At 30.6% G+C, this 22,770-nt stretch overlaps 1 protein-coding gene and 1 long non-coding RNA gene across 7 annotated transcripts in view; one reads left to right on the top strand and one right to left on the bottom strand.

Moving 5' to 3' along the window:
- Window positions 1-385, top strand: part of LOC126763096 (uncharacterized) — a 175,850-nt gene extending 175,465 nt beyond the window's left edge. The window contains exon 4 of the long non-coding RNA XR_007667557.1: window positions 121-385. This is a non-coding gene — a long non-coding RNA (uncharacterized LOC126763096). The remainder of the gene's footprint in view (window positions 1-120) is intronic.
- LOC126763090 (uncharacterized) overlaps window positions 1-22,770 on the bottom strand; it is a 281,618-nt gene that overhangs the window by 157,092 nt on the left and 101,756 nt on the right. The window lies entirely within an intron of this gene.

The raw sequence follows: 22,770 nt of genomic DNA, 5'->3' as shown, positions 1-22,770 counted from the left end.
TTCGATCACCGCTAGCAATAAATAAAGTAATAAATAAGATTTAATTATCTATTTCTGGATATGCAAGCGGGTCTAGTATGGACCACTAATTAGTAAATATGAATATTTTTCTCTTTCTAGGGTTGCAAGCAGATTAAGTAAGGAGACCAATCCCTGAAAAAAGGTTGTATGCTGCAACAAAGGTGCCTCAACAGACAAAATTTTGAACAGCTTTTATAAAAAACGAGCTGCAAAGATGACCTGGCGTAAAAACTCTATTCAGCATGCTGTAATTATGCTCGTTCAATCGTGTCAGATTTTATTTCAATATAATTAAAAATACTTGATTACACTTTTTCGGCTGAACACCATGTAAAGTAACCCAAAAATTAATAATTATAAGTAAATAAACAACAATACAAACATAAATAAACAAATATACCGTTATGAATTTCAATAGCAATAATTGCTCATTCAATGCATTTGCGTTGCTTAAATAAACCAAAAAAAAAAAAAACAACCAAATCGTCTGAACTGCTATTTACACAAAAGTTTTACATAAAATTTCCACTAATTTAGACACACGTCCATTGACCCCGTTTGAACTTCTGGCGGCGTCTGCCATGAAACTTGCAACACTTATTTATTTATTCGCTTGAAAAGAATGCGACAAGAGACCATTAGCACTTGAGGGACTTTGTGTAGAGGGTGTGTGGCTCTAACGACGCCACTACCAGGCGGGTGCTGAGACAGTGGACATGGCATTTAAGCGCTTTACGTATTTATTCATGGGCCACTTTTGGGGTCATCCAAAAGCGATGTGAACAATTACAATGGCTACTTAGCGGTAATGTCGAAGTTTGCAAAATGTTTGAGAACTGTTTTTTATAACATACGATAAGAGTGGTAACAAATTTAAGAAAGCAGATTGAAGTAACGGTAATTTAATAGAAAGTGGCAAAGATATTTTGCTGATATTAGAATGAATAAGATTAAGTATTTTTTAAAAATTTCTAAAAAGTTGTAAAAAATTTTATAATTTGAAAAATATACAGTTAAAAAAATATTAATAAATAAGGAAATTAAAATAAAAATGAAATTATTTTGTAATTTAGGAAAAATATAGAAAATAATATTAACAAATGTTAAATAAAATTAAAAATATGCATAAAATGAATTAAATTAATGAAAAAAAATTGAAAATTAATTATAAAAATTAAACTTAAATTTTTTACTTTGTAAATTTACAAAAAAAAATAATTAAATTAAGAAAAAAAACTTAATTAAGAAAATTAAAAGCAAAAAAACTAATTTCAGTTATGCAAAATTAAAATTGAATTTTATAAGTTTTTTAAATTAATTTTTATAAATTTTTAAAAAGTTTATTTTAGTTGCTTTTTAATTTAAGATTTTCTGAAAGTAGTTAAATATTTTAATAAAAACATGTATTATTATATTAAAGTAAATTTTGCCGAATTATAATTAGTTTTTAAATTTTTTTAAACTATATACATAAATACACAAAATTAAAACTCAAGTAAAATTAATTTAGATAATTAAATTAAGCCGATTAAAGTTAATTTTTCTAATTTTAATTAATTTGTCTAATTTTTTTAAAGTAGTTAAACAGTTTTAATTAAAACAAATAATATTATTAGTAATTTTTCTAAATTTTTTTTCTTTTATAAATACATAATAATAAATTTTATAAATATACAAATAAATTAAAACTCAAGCAAAATTAATTAAGAAAATTAAATTAAATTAAATTAAATTATTTCGAATTAAAGTTAATTCTTCCAATTTTTTTTAAATTAAAATTTGTTTTTCAAACTTTTTTTAAATTAATTATAATTTTTTTAATTTAAATAAATGTAAATTAAATTAAATTATGCCGAATTAAAATTAATTTTTTTAAATGTTTTAAATTAGTTTAAATTGTTTTTTTTTTTTAATTTAATTAAAAATTGAAAAAAATAATTAAAACATAAAATACTATTATTAACTTTTTTTACTATATAAATGTACCTAACAAATTAAATTAATTAAGAAAATAAAATTACGCCAAATCAAAACTAATTTTTGTAACTGTTTTTTAAATCAATTTTAACTAATTTTACCATTTTTTTATATTTTTCATTTTATACTTAATTTATTTAAACTAGTTTAAAAATTTTAATTTTTAAATTAATATTATTATTTAAATTTTTTTATTTAAGATAATTTTTGTTAAATTCACACACAAATCCAAATTACCTGCATACATAAATAAAAGCAATAATTGCTTGCCCACTTTATCAAGCGATGAAGAGCCATAAAATAGCTCGTCACAAATTAAATTAATTGCTTAAAACGAAGTTAATTATATTGTGACATTCAATTCAACAATAGTATTTAATTTGTCAGCATAAATAAAATAATTAATTTGCATAGTCGTCATTGCAATTTCAAAAACCATTAAAAATGCCACAAGCTTTTTTATGCACATGCATACCTATTGTACATACATACATATGTATATATACATATATACAAGCACATGCACACACATTCAAATAATATAAATTTTTGTTGGTTAACCAACTTAAATTCAGCAAAAATCACAATTTTTCTGCGCCACACTCGCTAGATTTCCATTTAATTTTTGTTTCAACAAGTATTTGTTTTTATTGCTGTATTTGGCAGCGTTGCTTTTATTGCAACTGCAGTCATAAAGCATGAAATTATGACAAAGCATCGCGCATATTGTGCGCTAAGAAAAAGAATTGTGCACGGAATTATTGGTGACTCGTTTTTTATTGCAAAAAATACATTTAATTTGTTTCTTATTGTTGTTTTTATTGTTACTGCTGTTTTCATTGCTATTGCTGCTGTGATTGCTACTGCTGTGGGCATTTGCACAGGCAACAATAAGAAAATGTAATTAAATTGTCAAGGGACACGGATGCTTGGATCACAAGAAAAGCTTCGGTAAGCGGAAATGTATGAGATTTAAAAAAATGCTGACTAATTCTATAAAATGTAGTAGAGCACACTGAATGAAGATGGCACTTTTGGTGGCTTATGAAATTAATTTTTAGATTTAGAATTTATATAATATTACATTTGGCGTATAAAAAATCATTTAGATGCTTTCATGCGCTTAAAAGCTTTTAAAAGCAGCTTTGAATCCTTAAGTGGAAGCTCACCATAGTAAAGTATGTAATACTTTTAACTTTATTAGGAAATGGAGATTTTAGCAAATATTTTAAATAAAAAAATAGAAATATAATGTGTTTGTGACATCAACATCGGTATCACTTAATTTAATTTCGATATTTTAAATATTTATTAAAGCCGGTTAAGGTTTTTAGGTCATAACTGAGTCAATTACGATAAGCTGAATGCACTTTCACTCAAACTAATGTCTTTAGGTGACTCTAATAGAGTCAGTTACTAATCAGTATTTCAAATATTATTTTAATTGAGTCAATTAACATTTCATAAATTTAATTATGATTATTTTAAATAACCTTTAAAGTAATTGAAGCTGAATTAAAAACTATCACTCAAATTAGTGCCTGAAGTTGCCTCTATTTTGCTATATTTCGATTATTTTAAGGCCTTTAGAAGGTGTTAAGCCTTTTATTGAGTCAATTATTTATAAAATGATTGCACTTTCACTCAAGTTAGTCTTTTAATGTGTCTCTTACTGAGTTGGTTACTAATTGAGGCAATTTACATTTCACTTTGGTGATACATTATTTTCATTCGATCTACTAATTGAGTAAATTCAAGAAAGTTTGAAAAACATACTCAACAGTTAATAAGTCATCAAATGATCGTCAGTTCAGTCAAGTTAAATTACCTTTATGTATATGAGCCAGTTAATATTTATTTCTTTAATTAATATTTTAATTTAGTGAGGTGAAATTTTAAATTGAGTCAATTAACAATTCATTCAATTAACTAATTGAGAAAATTAAAAAAAATAATTAAAAAACTTACCCAACACCTAATTTCTTTGTAATAATTATCTTTTTAATCACCAAAGAATTTTAATGAGCATAATTTTCGTTTGATTTGCCTTTAGACATTTTCAGTAACTTTAAATTAAAATAATATTATTTCTTACCACTTAATTTATGTTAATTTATCTTAAATATCATTTAACCCATCTTAAGATGTCCCAAATTTAGTTCGATTCTAATTAACCTTTCAATCAAATAATATTTTAATTGTGTAAAGGAAATTCTTAATTAAGTCAATTAATATTTCATTCAATTATACATTAATTTAATTCAATTAACTAATTGAGTAAATTAAGAAAAAATTTAAAAACGTATCAACAGTGAACTTTTAACTTAGGTGTTCGCTATAATTTACTTAGCACCTATAAAACGAGTTTTCATAAATTTCAATTCATTTAGTTTTAGGCATTACTGGAAATGTCCTGAAATTAACTGTATATGTAAATAATACAATATTGAACAAATTGAGTCCACTATTAATTAACCTTTCAAATAATATGTTTATTGAGTCAATTATGACTTTTATTGAGTCAATAAACATTTAGTTCTATTAACTAATTGAGTGAAAAAAAAACATTTAAAAAACTTATCCAATAACCGAAAAATCATCAAATCATCATCACTTCATTCATTAAGTTAAATTGCGTAAGTTACATAAACTCTAATGTAATTCAATAAAATCACGTTTTATAGATACTTAAAGTAAATTATAGCGAAAGCTGTAGTTGATACGCCAGAGCAAAAAACATCTGATATTATATCATCAATTTACTATAAGTATCTATAAAACGAAATTTCATTTAATACGCCTAAAGTTACATAAACGCTTATTACTTGGTTTACTTTCTTCTAATTAGATTTTATAATTTTTTTTTTGATTTTACTTATTATTTTCCTATTCACTATTATTCCCACAACATTCTGCCACGTGGCTATAATCCGATTTAACATTGATTGCCTGCGCCAATTATCCGCACCAAAATATACTTTTTAATCGCATTGCATTATTAATGAAGTAAATAAATTTATTATACAAAATATCGTACAGTAAATATGAAAATGAGCGCATAAAAAGCAAGTAAATGTAAAATTTAAAGCGTGCAGTCGAGGTTATAGACTTCAGCAACCATTAATTGCACATATGTGTGCATAAATAATTTTATTTTTTCGCTCACGAACCGTTCCATTGCGCTTTTTGTTGCCAATAAAGTTAATTAATGACAGCGAAAGACAGCGCAAAAACATAGTGAACGGGAAACAAGAGTCATTCGTTTTGAGGCAATAAATATGACAATTAAAAAAATTAATTGCAATTCAAAATATGCGCAATCAAATTTGTGTAAAATGAAAACAAATGAATTATGAACAAAAAGGCGCTGCAGTTTTTGAGGCTGCTTCAAGGTGTGAATTCAGCGGCAGATACGCAAATAATAATGAAATTAATGTTCAGCTAATTAAAGTTGCGTAATGTGAGGGACCAATAATTGTGTAACTAAAATTATATTTTTAATTGTAATTTGGTGTAATGAAAAAAAAAAATAATAATTAAAATTTTTTTATAAAATTTGTTCTTGATCTCTTTGTTTTTGTCCTTACATTGCTTAATTAGTTTTTTCCTTTCAAAATATTTTTTATAGAAAGTACTGAATAGTAATTATTTTTGGCTTTAAGCGTGTTGTTCTTTATAGATTAGTTTTTAATCCTACATATATATACGAATGTATACCATTAATTTGCTACCAATATTGTGATCTAAATTTACCTTATCTATTTCTTTGCGTTCAATTTTTCAATTAAGTGGCAACTCTGTTTGGAAAAAATCTCATTCAAAAATCTTCATTTGCTAACTAAGTTGTGATCAGAATTTATTTTACCAATTTGCTTTATTAATATTTTCAATTAAGTGGCAACGCTGTTTGAAAAATATCTCTTTTAAAACGCTTAATTTGCTACCAATATTGTGATAAAATTACCTTATCAATTTGTTTTTATTACATTTTTGAAATAAGTGGCAACTCTGCTTGAAAGAATCTCTTTCAAAACTCTTCATTTGCTAAAAATATTTTGATCTGAATTTATCTTATCAATTTGCTGGCAACAAATTTTTCAATTAAGTGGCAACTCTGTTTGAAAAATATTTCTATCGAAGACATATTCTAGACCCCTCTAGCTTGCTATCAATATTGTTATAGTTTATTTATTTTATAATTCAATTTGTACCCAAATTTTAAACAGGTGGCAATCTATTTGATATTCTAATTATTAGTTATACATAACAAGGAAGAATCAAAGAATCCTCAAAATCTTTTATATTTCATCAGTATTGTGTTTTGAATTTATCTTAGCAATTTGGTTACAATGAATTTTTCCATAGAGCGGCAACCCTGTTGAAAAGATATCTCATTCAAACCCTTTTTCGAACTTCTTTATTTCGAACCAATATTAAGTTTCACTTATTTTGAAAAATTTATGTATGCATATAAATTTTTAAAAGGTGGCAATATTTTTAGAAATATTTTTCAATGGTGAGTCTTCGTTCTCGTCTTTTTGTTTCATGCTCATATTTTTATGGTTGATTTATTTTAAAATTTTTTTTATACAAATTTGAAACAGGTGGGAATATTAAAACAAAAAAAAAACATACATACATATATTTCAATTGTAAGCCTTCTTGAAGTTATTTTTGTTGGATAATCATTTTATAGTTTATTTTTTTTATAAATTTATTTTCGTACAGCTTTTGTACAGGTGGCAACATTTCAGAAAACAAAAAATTTTTTAATTGTAAGCTGTTTTTGTTGTGTAATATATTTATAACTTATTTATTTTACAAATTTATTTTCACACAAATTTTGAACAGGTGGCAATATTAAAAAGAAAATATTTGAACTGCAAGCTTTCCTGAAGTTATTGTGTTTAATACAAAAATTTTATTATTATTATGTTCAGTTGAAATATTTGTACTGAAAATTACTTTGCTTTATTTTAATAATTTTTAATAAAATAAATTTTTGAAAAATGTGGCGAGTTTTCCACAAAAAAAAAATGCTTTGTATCATCTGATGGATGGAAAATTTTTAAGTTTTCCTTCGTCCATCAACTTTTTGGAGTTATAATTTTAATACATGTGGCAACCCTCTAATTTTTTACTTTCAAATAATCCCCTAAACAATAATAAATAATTATAAAACTCCGTTTAATAGCTCTCTGTGTACCATGAGAGCATAGTGGCATTTTTCATGCTACATAATATAATTAGCGCACAATCTGGTAACCTTAAAAATATGTTTTATTTGAAAACTTCCTTCTTTATATATAGATATTTCAAAACACAACTGTTTCATGTCCATATTTTCAGTGAATGAATTTTGTTTAAAAACTAATGCAAATTAGAGTAAACTCATAAAATTAGTTAGCGGAAGTAGAGCTCTGCACATGAAAGCCAGAAAAATAACGAGCTTTTGCTACAATATAATGCATTAAAACAATATTATTAATGAGAGGAAATTGCGGTGTTATTATTGTCTGCGAGCTGAAAGTGCTAATCAGCAGCGAGGATATGTTATACAAAGCACTATACCCATACACACATACATACTTACATATGAATATATGTGCATATAAATACAGTAACTAATTTATATGTTAGCTAACAAATATATGTATGTATGTATGTATTTATGTGAAAATACGCAGACATTAGCATTTCTGTTATAGCCGCCAGTCGCCGCCGCGGCCGCATTCAATATTACTCATACGCCACGTTGCACTCACACGTTATCTGCTCGCACATTCTATGATATGCTTTGATCAACTAAATTAATTGCACATTGTTACTCGTTACTATTGCTGAATGGCAGATAATTGTGGCAGTTTGTACGCACACATTCATATGGAGATTACATTGTTGCAACAACTATAACGGCATACATGTTGCGGCACTGGTAGCCAACAGAATGCTATAAATATTCAATAAGCGGAAAATTAGTCAAAGGATCATTTCCCGGTGGCGTGCTGGCACAAAAAAGGAAATCAGCACATTTGGCTGCCTAAATTTTGTTCAACTCAAGTGGGTGATTAAGTCATTTGCTTGCGGTTATTGGTTAACGGTTGATTAATTGACTGTTGTAAAAGTTTGTTTGCATTTTTGTCTTTTGCTAAATCAGGCTAGCTGCGATTGCTTTAATTTTTAAAGGCTTTTAAGCAAATTTTCTTGTGGAAATAGCGATTTTTTTCAAGGGAAATTTTTGTAATTTAATAGTTTTTAATTAAATTTAATTTTGTCTGTACGTACATATGTATATATTTTTTTCCCAATTTCAATTTTAACTTCATAAATGAAATCTTATGACTGCAAAGACTGCTAGTTTAACGTTAACGGTAATCTAACGATACAAACTTAATAAAAACAAATAAAAACGTTAACTTCGGTTACACCGCAACTAAACTACCCTTCACAAGTGCATTTCTTACAGCATGAAAGGAATAAACGAATTTTTATCTTGTTTTTGATCGGTCAGTTTGTATGGCAGCTATATGTTATAGTGGTCTGATCTAAACGATCTTTTCAGATATTTTAGCTTTACCATAGGCAACAATCCATGCCAAATTTTGTGAGAACATCTTTTTAAATAAGAAAGTTTTCCATATCAGGCCTTGATTTTGATCGTTCAATTTGTATGGGAGCTATATGCTATAGTCGTCCGATCTAAACTATTTGTTTTGAGATCATAGTGCTTCTTTGGACATTAAGCTGTGCCAAATTTCGTGAAAATATCTTTTCAAATAAAAATGTTTTCCATATAAGGGCTCGATTTTCGACGGTCAGTTTGTATAACAGCTAGACGCTTTAGTGGTCCGATATCGGTGGTTCCGACATATGAGCTGCTTATTGCGTAGGAAAGGATGTGTGCAAAATTTCAGAACGATATCTTAAAAGTTGAGCGACTTGAAAATACATTTTCACGCTCCAAAGTTTGTTTATATTCTATGTATTAAAACTTAGTGTCAGCTTTTATCAAAAAATAGGCAAAAATAAAAATAAATAAATAAAAATAAATCTTATAAATCATAATAGCAGCGTTATTCACTTCGATCATATATCATCATTAGGCGCTGAAAGCCAATCGCGGCAACTCACCCAACTATTCGCTCGCTCTCCCGCTTTCTTTGACGGCTTGACAAGCGCGCGCATTAACTGCGCACACCGTGATTTCGCTCCTCAAAGTCTTATGCGTTTTCGCCACTTTGCGCTGCAACCGTTGCAAATTCTTTGCGTTATTTATTCATCCTTCAACATTCGAACGTGTGATTCATGTGTGCTCGAACACGTCTTTCGCACTTTCTGTTCTACAGGGAATACATGCTGCTTTTTCTTTCTTTCCATTTTTTGGCTTGTCTAACTTGTTGTTTTTGTAGTAGCTGTCAATGGCTCAACTTGTGATTGCACTTGCCGGCGCATTTTTGTGGTTGCCGCAAGTACAGTTGCATAGTGCAGCTCGACACGTTATTGATCTTACAGTTGTTGCTGTTGTTCGAATTTTTTCGATTTTACTCTTTTGTTATTGTGATTTGTTGTATAAATTATTTTTTCAACTATGCGGTTATATTATCATGTTTTCTTTTATAGGAAATTTGCAGCATATGCGCTTGCAACAAAGAGCTGTATTCTATTTTACATTTTTCTGTTGTCAATGATGCATCATCACATTTGTTGGTTCTATCTTGTATGTCAAAGAAAAAAAAATGCGAATATGTATATAAAAGCGCGGATCTGCATTCAAGACACTATTTATTCTCACGATAAATGTGTGACTATAAGTGAAGTTAGGAAAAATGCGCCTAAAAGTATGCTATTACCCATCATTCGAATAGCAAACAATATATTTGAACAAGATAAGGTTAACGCGCCTAAAAGCATGCCTTTATCCACCATACGGTAAACAAACAACATTTTTGTATTAGTTGATATTAGTGCGCCTTTAAGTATGCTATTATCCATATGATTGCTTTTTTCTCATATCAAAATTCTTATCTGAAAGTTATTCCAGATATTTGTATCAGAGGTATTCATTGCGCTTGAAAGTATGTTATTGTCCAAATGATTATTTCAACTCAAAGTTCTGCTAAAAGAAACAGACTTTTCAAAGCCAAATATTTTCTATGTTTCAAAATATTTGTACGTAATAATTTATATAATTTTTTTAAAGGTTAGCCGGATATTCGAAATATTCGAATATTTGCACATAGTAATTTATATCATATTCATTTTAAGATCATCAGGATTTTCGAAAATTTCGCATGTTTGTACTCAGTAATTTATATATTTTTTTCAGATTAGCAGGATATTCGAAATTCTAAGATTTTTGTAAAAAAAATCTTTTTGACAAAATCTTGAAGTCGGCTTAGAAAAAAAAAGATTTTAGAAAATTTTCGAATTCAACCGTCAAGGGTCCATGAGTATTGCATGGTCTGTTTCTTGGACAAGCAAACTTCATTGTTGTTGTTGTTGTTTTTGTAGCGTCAGAATTCTGCTGAGTTGACTGTCCTTAACCGGATAAAAAAGTCCGAGTCCGTTTCGGTTACGTAGGCCTGAAAGCCGTGGTTACATTCATTATACCTAACCTAAATTTTGAAATTTTGAGCGTTAGAACACCACATTCCTCTAAATTCCGCTTTTCTTTTCTGAAAGATTTTCCTTTCCAACGCCTCATATCTAAAAACTCTACGCCTTTTTTTGCTCAAAAGTTCTTATCGTTTCAAAGATATTATAGATTTTTCTTTAAGAAAAGCTATCGATGGCCAAATACAGTTTAAATATACATACTTATTCGTTTTTTATTTCAAAGTAGCTCAGTCTCAGCAATTTCTTTCCATTGACCACTTGCGATAGGTCTAAGCATAGGAAAAAAGCACTCAGGGTAAAATTCGGAGACTACAGTCGATGCAGAATCAGGGAAAAACCTGGCTTAAAGGTCGTTTTCATTCACTTCAGACTGGGTCAATAAGTTAATTGGTAACTTGCTCGACACTTACTTTTACATAGAATTAGCTCTAGGTCTATTCACAAAACATATGGATTCAGAAGGTGACGTTCTCCCTCCATATAGCAAAGATGTGAATCCTTCAGTGTGCCTAGTGTAGAATTTGTTTTGAGTCGAGACTCAGACCACCTATCCAAAGTGGCTATAAGGTTTGTAAGTATGAGTATGTGAGGTATGAGCATTCAGATGTCTGCATTATTTAAAGGGGAAAATAATGACATATTTCCTTAGTTTTTATTATCGAAAAATTGTATTTTTCCACTTTTATTAGAGATCTGAACCAGAAAGCTTGTCCAACTGCTCATCTAAGTGTCTTACCTCGAAACGCGATAAAAAAACATTTTCAAATTTTTGAATTCTTGGTGGAGACGATTCGAAAACTCCCACTTCTTCTTCGCTTAAATTTATGCCAACGGAATTACTAATAATAAAATAGAACAAGCTTTAATGACGTCACGTTTTGCGGTAGATATTAATAAGGATTAGTTATACACAATATAAACAAGGAAGAAGGGTTATAATTCTTGATAAACTCATCAATTCATTAACCCAACAAATTCCCGCATTAAATTCTTTCCTGGCAAAGTAATCCCAGCGCAACAAATATCAACATTTAGCAAAAGACTAGAGTCATAAAACGAGTTGAGATGATAAATTATGCGCATTAACAACAAAGAACAATAAATTAAGCATTACGCAAGACAGTAAAAAGTAGCAAAAAACAACAACAACAAGTTGGTGAAATAAAAAAACTTATAATAACACAAACAATAACAATAACAAATTTGACATAATAAACAGCAACAACACAACACACTAACTGCTCACTACCCGAAATGACTAAGACGTTGAAAAATGAACTTGTGAAACGGCAACAAAAATTAGACCAGTAATTAAACCCCAAACTAATATTAATGTCAAAATAAGTGCATACAAATTGCGGTTTTTTGATTAATTACCGAGCGCTGAGGAAATATGATACACACTTATATATACTGTTAAATACAGTTTTGACAGCTGTGGGTAGCCAAGGGTACACACTGCTAGGCAGCTATGACCGGAGCTGCGGTGCGTCAATGTGGAGCCGCGCCAATGACTGTTTTGAGTAGTATTCAGCAATTGCTGTCTTTTTTTCGCATCACGCAGTGTAGAAATAGAAAGCAAAAACAAAAAGCACTAATTACTTTTTTTGAGCCAAGAAATAATATTTCGTAAGGCAGCGGTTTCGTTTTGTAGTTTTTGTTTGGCGTGTGGCATGGAATGCATATCACTTGTGTACGCTGTTGTTGCATGGCGTGCCATGTCCGTCCGCCACACCGAATTTCGGTGTGTGAATTGCTTCGCTTTAGTTTTCGTCGATAAATTAGTATTTTTGCATGTCGGATGATTGACAGCTGCAGGAATTCTTCTCAAGGTCGATAATCAATTTCGTTTTTAATGTTTTTATTATTTTGTTTTTCATTATTCGTCTGCTGCTAATATATGTATTGTATGTAATTTTGTTGCTTTTTTCATGAACTTTTAAAGAGAATACCGTGAGGGTGTGTTGTCATAGTTTTCAAGTGGTAATAAGCAGTGGAGTGTAGCATGTTTGGGTGAATGGAGGTTTTGGTGAGAGTACAATATTTAAGTTTAATGGCTTAATGGTTAAGAAATTTTTTTTATTCACAAGAGTATCACATCTAATATCTAGTACTGTCATATGATTCAAATTCTATTTTGAAAAGATATTTTTTTTTATGGTGCGTCGGTTGCCCGAAATCGGGGAGAAGGTGGCGCAGCTTCACGCTGAATAAAGTTTTTACCAGATGTAAGTTCAAGTTAGTCTCGAATATAAGCCCTGTGTCGTCATATAGTGGCTCAAAATAAAAATTGTAAAATGTTGCCACCTGTTTGAAAATTTTAGGTCGGGATGAATATAAGTAAACGCCACTAATTTGAGTATAAAACTATAGAAGCTTAAGAAATCTTATTGTTGAACTTTATTTTTTGTAAAAAGGTTGCCACATATTTTACATTTTTCATGTTATAAAATTTTTAACATACATACATATGTATGTATATGTATGTATATAACAAGTTTGAAATATAGATATCAAACTAAGATGGTTTCACAAAATTTATTCTTCAGGATACTTTTTAAGAAGAGTTGCCAGCTATTTCAAATTACTCACGCAATAAATTATAAATATAATTATTGACGTTAAGGAATTATTACAATATGGGAGTCAAACTAAAAAGCATTAAGAAATATGAAAATATTATATTCTAAAAAGGGTTGCCAGTATTATTTATCATATTTTTGTTAACAATTTTTTTGGCTGAGTGTTGCCAACTGTTAAAACTTTTAAATGTAATACAATTGTTTTCATATACATATGTATATGTAAATTATTACAATATGACTGTCAAACTAAAGAGTCTTAAGAAAGCTTACTGTTGAAAATAATTTTTAAGGAGGGTTGCCAACTATTTTAAAATTTTCACAAAATAAAATTACTGGCATTATTACTGTATGGATATAAAAGTAGAAATAATTAAAAAACGCCTTTTGTTAAAAATATTTCTAATAAGAGTTGCCACACATTTAAAATAATTTCAATTCCAATGAAGTTGATAAAAAATTAAATATTACAATTGTAACGACAAACTGGATAGTAATTTATGGATATAAATTTATGTAGCCGATACTTTTGAAAAGAGTTGCCAGCTATTTAAAATATTTCAATTTCAATTATAAATTGCTGGGATTGCCATTAAACCCAGCTGCAGTTTTGTGTGCATTTTTAACGTCAATTATTTTGAGTGGGGTTGCCACCTGTTTAAATTTAGTTTGTGATATTTTTAAAATGTTTCGATTTCCATTATACATTGCTTTGCTTGTTATCAATCTAGTAATTTTTCTCGTCAATTATTGTGAGTGGGGTTGCCACCCGTTTAGATTTTTTTTAAATTTATTATTTCTGATATAACCAGCTAGGTTTTATACCCGTTGCTTCAAATATATAAAAAAAAAATTTCAATGTTAAAACGAGCAGTGAAATTCTGTCAAGAAAAAGATTGTTATGAAACGTGTATTTATTAACATTAAATCCAATTAATGCGCGCATGCAATTAAATTACTTCATTATTGTTGACTTAAAATATTTAAATTATGTAATTATGTATGTATATATGCTTTAATATTATAGACGAAAATCAGCTTGCTTGTTTAAATTGAAATTTCAGTCAATTTTCTCTCACTCGATAAAATTTTACATATTTTAAGGTCAGTACACGCTGAGCGCGTGTTATTCGAAAAAAAATAAAATTAAATTGAAAAATATATAATTTATTTAAAACTATTTATAGCAGGCGGTGCTTAAATATCAGCGGCAAACATAAGTTATAAACGTGCAAATTTATTATTAAAATGAGCAATCAGCAAATTATGACATTAAAAATGCAAACGTAAAATTATGCATGAAAACGCAAAAAAACGCCTGATTGCACAGTGTTGAAATTTAAAACGCTGCACTGATACTTTTGTGCTTAATATACTATATGTAGGAGTACATTATTTTATGTAGATAATATTGCATTAAGTGCAAATCGAATATGTTTGTGAAGCTTTTAGACTTATGCTGATCGATGCTCTAATGTATGACTGTGTGTATGTGTTATATATACATACATATATATATGACTGTATTTATATATTTTTATATATCTGTCTGTCTCCATTTAGGTTACTGGCTTTTGCCTAGACTTGCCAATTGCTGCGGCATATCGTATGTCTTCGCATGCGGTTCACCGCTTGCATTCTCTGGCTTTTCATTATTTTCGCTGCGACTAAAGTTTCTACTAAGCACTGCTGGCATTCAGCAGCATTCTACTACTTTCAGTCGTATATTTTGTAAATAAATATCGCATGCTCTTATTATTCTAAACACTATTAAATTACACTCAAGTGTTGGATATAGAGTCGACATAAATGTGGCTTTATCGACATTACTAAGGCTTGAAGCTACTATTTCGAATTCGAAAAACTGCTGAGTTGGGATTTGGACTTTGATTGCAGTGAGCTAGTTGAGTTCAATGACTTGTGGTTAGGTGCAATGAATTATATGGATACTAATGGACTAAATTTCATTAAAATAAGATGAACAAAACACAAAATAAATAATAAAAAAAAAACATAATTTCGAAAATATATGTATTTCGAAGTCTTTATTGTATATAATTTTGATCAAAAGAAGTTAAAAGGTAATTTTTTATAGTGTAAAAGGGTACACAAACATTTGTAACTTGATTTTGATAGGCCAAATTGTATGACAGCTATATGCTATACTTGTCCGATCCGAATAATTTTTGCGGAGATTATACCGCTGCCTTGAACTATATTACATGCCAAATTTTGTGAAGATAACTTGTCAAATGAAAAAGTTTTCCATACAAGAACTAAATCTTGTTAGCTCGGTTTATACGACAGCTATATGCTATAGTTGTCCGATCTGAATAATTTCTGGAAATATTATAGCAATGCTTTGTACTATAATTTGTGCCACATTTCGTGAATAAAGCTTCTCAAATAAAAAAGCTTTCCATACCAGGACTTGATTTTGATCGATTAGTCTGTATGGCAGCTATATGCTACAATACTCCGATCTGAAAAATTCCTAAAGAGATTGTAGCGTAGCTTGGAAAATAGTATATGCAAGATTTCGAGTATATATCCTGTAAAACGAAAAAGTTTCCCATACAAGGACTTGATTTAGGTAGCTATATCCTATAGTCATACCAAAGTTATACCGTAAAGAAAAATTATAAATTATTATAAATACTACAAGGATTTTTCTATAAGCATTTTTCTATTTACCCTTTTGGCATACATATATTCTGCTAACCATACACCTGCAATCAACGAATTATCTATACCACCATTCTGCTGTCAACTATTTCAGCGCAATTAAGATGTGACAACAGCCTTAGCATTTAATGACAGTTCGATAAAATCAAATTTGTTATGCTTTAATTTTTTTTCAATATGATTTTTGGGTGTGTACTATTTGACTTTTTAACATGAAAATATTGGCAAGCGAATAAATTGCCATGAGAAAAATGGCTCGCAATCAATTGTGGATTTATGGATTGCAAAAAATGTCGCAGTAAATTATTATGAGATTTGAAAGATATATACTTGCCATAAACCATATAATATATTCATTTGAAAATATGTAGCGGCAGCAAGTAATGTTGTCCAGTAGTTGTATAATTAAGATAGAAATGCTTTTAATGCAATTATATGTTACTTAAAATGGGTGTGGCAGAACTTGATCAATTTATACTTGTAGACTGTTATTTTATTATAATTACAGTGCACTTTCCTTAATTTATATTACAGAACTCCCGTGAAACGTAGACGTGAGAAATTAAAAGATGTGTACAAACCTTAAAGGCATGGCTATGAAAATATAGAGTGCTGAAACACTGCATACATTTTTTGAATAGAGTTGCCACCTAAAATGTTTTGTATGTATTGTTTTTGTAAGTTACCTTAAATAAAATTTTTAGTAATATTACTACCCTAATGAATCATGCCTATGTTAGTCCTGAAATGATACTTTATGTTGATTTGTTAAAAAAAAGAGTTGCCACCTTTTCAGAAATGCAAAGTTTATATGTATATGTATATTTTTAGGCGCTGTTTTTAGCAAATTAATAAAAATATTAAAAATTAGATTTAAAATTTTTATGCAAATGGAGTTACCATCTAACGCTATTAAAACATACATAAGGTAACTTAAAAAGCTGGTTTAGGAAGGGTTGTTGATTAAGTTAACAGGTTAAGTAAACGTTAAATAATAACTTTGGTATTATAAGAAGACAAATTATATTTTTTTTGTTAAAATACCAGTACTGTGTTGAATTGCGTTTTATGGCTACTCAAAGCACCATAGCTTATGCCTTTCACACCAATTAATCGATCAAAATCAAGTTCTTAGTGGAAAACTTTTTTATTTGACGAAATTCCTTTTTGAAATTCGACACAAATTATTACCAGAGGAAACTTTATAATCTCTAAAAATGTTATTTAGATCGGACCACTATAACATATAGCTGTTACACCACTTGAACGATCAAAATCAAGTTCTTGTAGGGAAAACTTTTATATTTGACCATATATCTTCACGAAATTTGGCAGAAATTATTTTACAAAGCAACATTAAAATGTGTGAAACAATTTTCCAGATCGGACCATTATGCCATGTAACTGTCATACAAACTGACCGCTTAAAATCAAGTCGTTGTAGGGAAAACTGTTTAGTTTGACAAGCTATTTGCACGAAATTTGACATACTTCATCACGCAAGTCATGGCTATATTCTCAGATGAAATTGTTCCGATCGGGTCACTATAGCATATACGTAGCTGCCATACAAACTGCCCGAACGAAATTGAGTTCTTGTATGGAAAATATTTTTGTTTGAGAAGATATATTCATGAAATTTGGCCTGGATTATTGCCAAAGGTAAGGCTATAATCAGCGTTCCCATTTTTCAGTTTCAACCTATATTATAGCATATAGCTGCCATATGCACTGGCTATTAATAATATTGAAAAAAATTAATATTCTTGAGTTTAGGAAAAATATTCAATATTCTTGTATTATTTTCTACTGATTTAACAATACGTGAATCCCTTATAATACGCTAAAAAATCCTCACTATTCGTATATATGTATGTACATACATTCTAGTCTTATAGTCTACTTCACCACACCACACACGTTGAAACACACGGCAAAATAATCGAAACGCTTTTGCCTGCTTTGGCCGAAGCTAATTTCTATGCAAATCATTAATTTGCAAGTCGTGTAATACAAGTTCAGTTTGTCTGCTTTTCAAATTTCAATCATTTTTCAAGCGGCCTTATCAATTTCAGGCATCGCTTTTCGCGTACGACAGACATAAACACATGCATATAACTATATATATGTATATAAAGGCTAGGAGGCATGTTTGGCTTGCCATAAGTTTTTACAAACTTTTTGCTTTATATGCATTTTACATAGATATACATATATTTGTATGTGTATATATGCACTCTACTCCTATTAGCACACGTTAGCAATGCAGCGGTATCTAGTAGATATACAGTTAAGTGCGCTGTAACAACAAATAGCCGCCTACATCTGTTGACCTATCAGTTGTGGCGATCGCTGCATTTACATATTTATCTATGCACTCGTATGCGTATATACATAAATTTGTATATATATATATATGTGTGTGTGTGTGCATAAATGTAATAAGCGCAGCAAATGCGCGACACGTTGCGGTTTGCCAACTTCAAAGCTAGCCGCCTGTGGCCACAACAAAGTGACAGGTCTTTTGCACATTTGCACTGTCGTTGTTGCAGGCCAAGAAAACAAAAACAAAAACAGCACAAATATTATAGTATTAGCAACAATAACAACTATTACATTAAACGTTGGCAATTTGAAGCAATGCTTGGCAATAGTCAAGCGCTAAGCGAGTTGCAACTTTCCTGTTGTTGCACAGTCATAGCGTACTAGAGATATACGATATACTTGTATATGTATAACTAAATATATATAAACATAAATATATATAAGTTCATTTGTTGTGCATATGAATAAGCATTGCGTTAATGGCGAACGTTTTGCATACAAAATGTGAAATTGCAGTTGGTTTTCAGATTTTAAAGGCTATAACTAATGCTTTGCATGTGGCATTAGGCATATTCCATTGGACTCATAAAAACCGACAAAGATTGCCTATTAGATTTGCTATTTAGAATTTTGTATATTTTTTTGTTTTTGTTTTACTATTATTATTATTATAATTCGATGGGAAATATTACAAAAATCAAGTCTAAAAGTACCAAAAGGTGTTTGTAAAAAGAATTCCACTATTTTCGCATTAAAAAAATGTAAATTTCATTTAGCGTAGTTAGAATGATCCGTTTATGGTCAAATATACACTTTTTTGTACAACAACCTTTTGCCCTTTTACTCATAAGAATATCATAGAAACGCTTGTTCCTATTGGCAAAACACTGGAACAGTCAATTGTCAGAAACTTCTCTTGAGGCGAATATTTCACCATCCAAATTATTCGTCCCAAGCAGAACCAGATATAAATCACTTGCTGCCAGGGGCGAACTATAAGGTGGATGCATAAGAACCTCACAATCAAGTTCCCATAGCTTCTGGCGAGTCACCACCGCTGTGTGTAGCCTGACGTTGTCTTGAAGGCACACAATTCCTAATATAAAATTCTATTGGTCAAATCGGGCCAGTTTTGGGCAATTTCTTTCATCCTTTCGTCCTTCAGTCAGTCCAATCGATGACTGTATATGTCTGTATTAAGAGTTTGGCCGTAGGTGAGCAACTCGTAGTGGTTGATTTACTGTCAATAACACCAAAGGCATAGCGCAGCTTTTCAGACCGTAAATACTGGCATAAGCAGCTTTTGCGCCGGTTCAACGTGATTCGACCATGACCGGTTTTGTGGGACGTTTTTGTAAGTGAACCACTTTTTCTTATCAAAAAACTTTCGCTTCAGACATTAATCGATTTTGTTGCGATTAAGCTGCGATTTGCAGATGAAAATTAGTTCCATGAGTTTTGTTCGGGGACTCATACAACGATAGACTTATTTTATTCTGACTTTTTTAAATGGTCTTAAACTGGTTTTTGTACAATATTTACCTCTTGGATGATCGAAGCAGAAGGCCGGACTCGACGTCTTTCGGTATGATGCGAACTCAAACAATACTGAGCCAACCAAGCACTAAACTGGCTGAGAAGTTTTCCTTCTAACGCCGTATAGCGTAATCTGATAGCATTTATACAACGTGTGATACATGTTACTGTAACCATCTTCATATTTGAAGAATGGATTTCTTTCTTGACTGTAATAATCTCAAGGTTGAACTAACTTTAAATATTGGAAAACGTTTTTTGAAACAGCTTGAGCAGTTTAGGCAAATATTAATCAAATGAAATACACTTCGATAACATAACCTTTTACCTGATCCAAAATTGTCCTATCTTCAATGTTGCTGCATAAACCTGTTTTACAAAAGCGCCACCAATCGGCTTTAATAGGATTTTTTTCGCATTGAAATGACTCATTTACAACCAAAAACTTTAACAAGAACAGTGAAACTCCGAAGCTCTTTAAAATGAAGGTGCAGGTTCCAAGCTGGGAATCCTCATTCAGAGATTCGACAGAAAGGACACAGCGAGATTGGTGCAGAGGTAAAATACTTTCAACATTATAATATGCATTTTTTCCACTTAAAAACCAGTATATCGGACATTAAAGGCTTCCACCAGATGTGGGAAATGGCACTTTAGCAGTAGACTATATACCGATTTACGTACTAGATCGTGAGGTAAATAGAATCATAAATTTGGATGAGCGCATTAGAGAAATTGGCCAACTTAATACAAAGATAGAAAGTTTTTGATGACAAGCACTTACAGAAACCGGCTAGAACAAAGTCCATATAAGAATAGATTATTTCGATAGCAACAAAACTATGAAAAGCACTAACTGTTGAGGTGATTATTTGCAAAAGAACATTCCAGTTAGCGTTTTGAGTGAATTTTTATGATCAAATAGTGTGTCTCAGACCAGGTGAATCAGCCTACGAACTTCCTTTAGTGGGAGCCAAGATTCTTAATATATTTTTAAGCAAGGTAATTTTATCTTTCTGTGCGAATTTCGAGTTTAAATTTCGTGGAGGCAATCAATAATACTAACACTTCCATTAGAACGTGTTGGTATATGAAATTTATACAGAGAAAGAGGAAAATAGATAGAGAGGTTTTGTGTTGTGCGTATGAAAGATAACTTCGAAAATTATGCAAATTTTAGCTTATTTGTATATATTTAGGTGTAGTAAAGTAATTGCGACCTCAAAACTAATAGTACTATAAGTAAGAAATCGTTAGGTTGGGTCGTAGGGCCGACCCTCGCACCGAAGGTAACGTAGAATACAACTTCGATTTCTGCGAACGCTGATCTCTTGAGATTCTCAAAACACATACTATATATATGGTAAGAGACTAAGGCCGATAAATTGACGAAGCGCGTCTAATCTACCACAAATTCGTTTAGACGGCTAACATCAATCCCACTTCGACAGCTTCGGAATGAAAGTGTAACTACCGAAATGTTTTAACCCCAGTCTGACGAAAGCTGGACAGTTGGGAAGAAAGTGTCTAGATGATTTCACAATTTGAGTTCAGTTTGACATAAAACCTTACCATATGTAAGCCTAGTCCTCGACTATAACCACGTATGCGGTGTCTACGCCAATAAAGAAGAAGACGTGAGCCTAGTGGACAATGTGTAGTGAGAACACCTGACATGGCGGCGAGATGAATCTAACTAAGCCCCCATGGTTCAGAAGTAAGAAAAGTCCTTTAAATTTTGCAAATGCCACGCGGCAGAATTTAAGTGATAGAGTTCCTTAATAAATACATAAAAATTCACACGATTTAAAAACGAAAAAAACCACATATACTTAAGCCAAGAACACAAAATTGATTGTACCAACAAAAGAGACAACACTCCCTAACAACAACCAATAAAAAATATTAACAACTACAACAATTCCAACGACGGCTTTTTCGCCTTTGCTGCTGCTATCAACGCGTAAGAGCGTAAGAGTAGCAATACAAAATTTTTAATTTGTCGTTGTTGTCTGTTATTACGGCATACACTTGTATGCATGCTGCAATTAAATAAAAATTCACACTGAATCGCGCTAAAGTGCAGAATGTTGTCATTTTATGTGTCATTTGTCATTTGGCGCGGTGATTTGTTGCGGCTAAACGATAGTTCGACGGCTTGACGGTCATTTGTCGCACAGTTATGTTGCGCTTAAAAGCGATATTGTGCTGCTGGTGTTGCTGCCAGCAGCCGAGCCGTGTTGAGGCATATGCGTGCAGTGCAAGCGCCGCAAGCTAATTAAATTAAAATTATCTTATCAAGCGAACGGGCAACTTGTTGCACATTGCAAGTCAATTTGGGAGATCAATGTCAGCAGCAACAACAATAACAACAAGAAATACAGCTAATTTATTTCAAAAGTAGCAGCAAATAAGCCGACACACCAAAGTGCGGTGTCAAAGTGTCAGTTAATTGGGTGGAAAAGTTGAAAAAAAAACTCCGGTTTAATGTATGAAACAGGTTAATTAATGGTGCGGGGGTAAATTTGGGAGCAAAAGTGAAATAAAGCGTTCAGTGTATATTACTGACATTTTGCGGCGTGTGTGACAAAATATCGCACTTAATTTAATTGCATTTACAAATTTCGCTTTCGAAGATATGTATATTCATATATACAATAATAAAGTGTGTTGCATATACAGGGTGTGTAAATTTTTTACAACTTTGCTACCATTTATCGATCGATCGTCGTGCTCAGATACCTTTTTTAGTACAAATTTAGTTATAGATCGTCACATAGCTTTGAAAACAATCAAAAACAGCTCTAGAAACTAACTCAGAAACTGATTTCTAAAAGCTTGATGACGCCATGACGCACTTTCTGGCGGCCGTAATAAGCAGAATGAGCGTATTTAAGAGAAAAAAATTAATTTAATATCCATATAATCTATAATCAAAAAGTGACTGTTTCGGTTGTTTTTTAAACAAAATTAAAATCAATAAAGACGCATATGAGCCTGCCTACAAAGGCCTGGAAAGGGTCCTGTT

The sequence above is a fragment of the Bactrocera neohumeralis genome, chromosome 6 (assembly GCF_024586455.1).
Source record: "Bactrocera neohumeralis isolate Rockhampton chromosome 6, APGP_CSIRO_Bneo_wtdbg2-racon-allhic-juicebox.fasta_v2, whole genome shotgun sequence".
Lineage (NCBI taxonomy): Eukaryota > Metazoa > Arthropoda > Insecta > Diptera > Tephritidae > Bactrocera > Bactrocera neohumeralis.
This window is presented reverse-complemented; position numbering and strand designations above follow the sequence as displayed.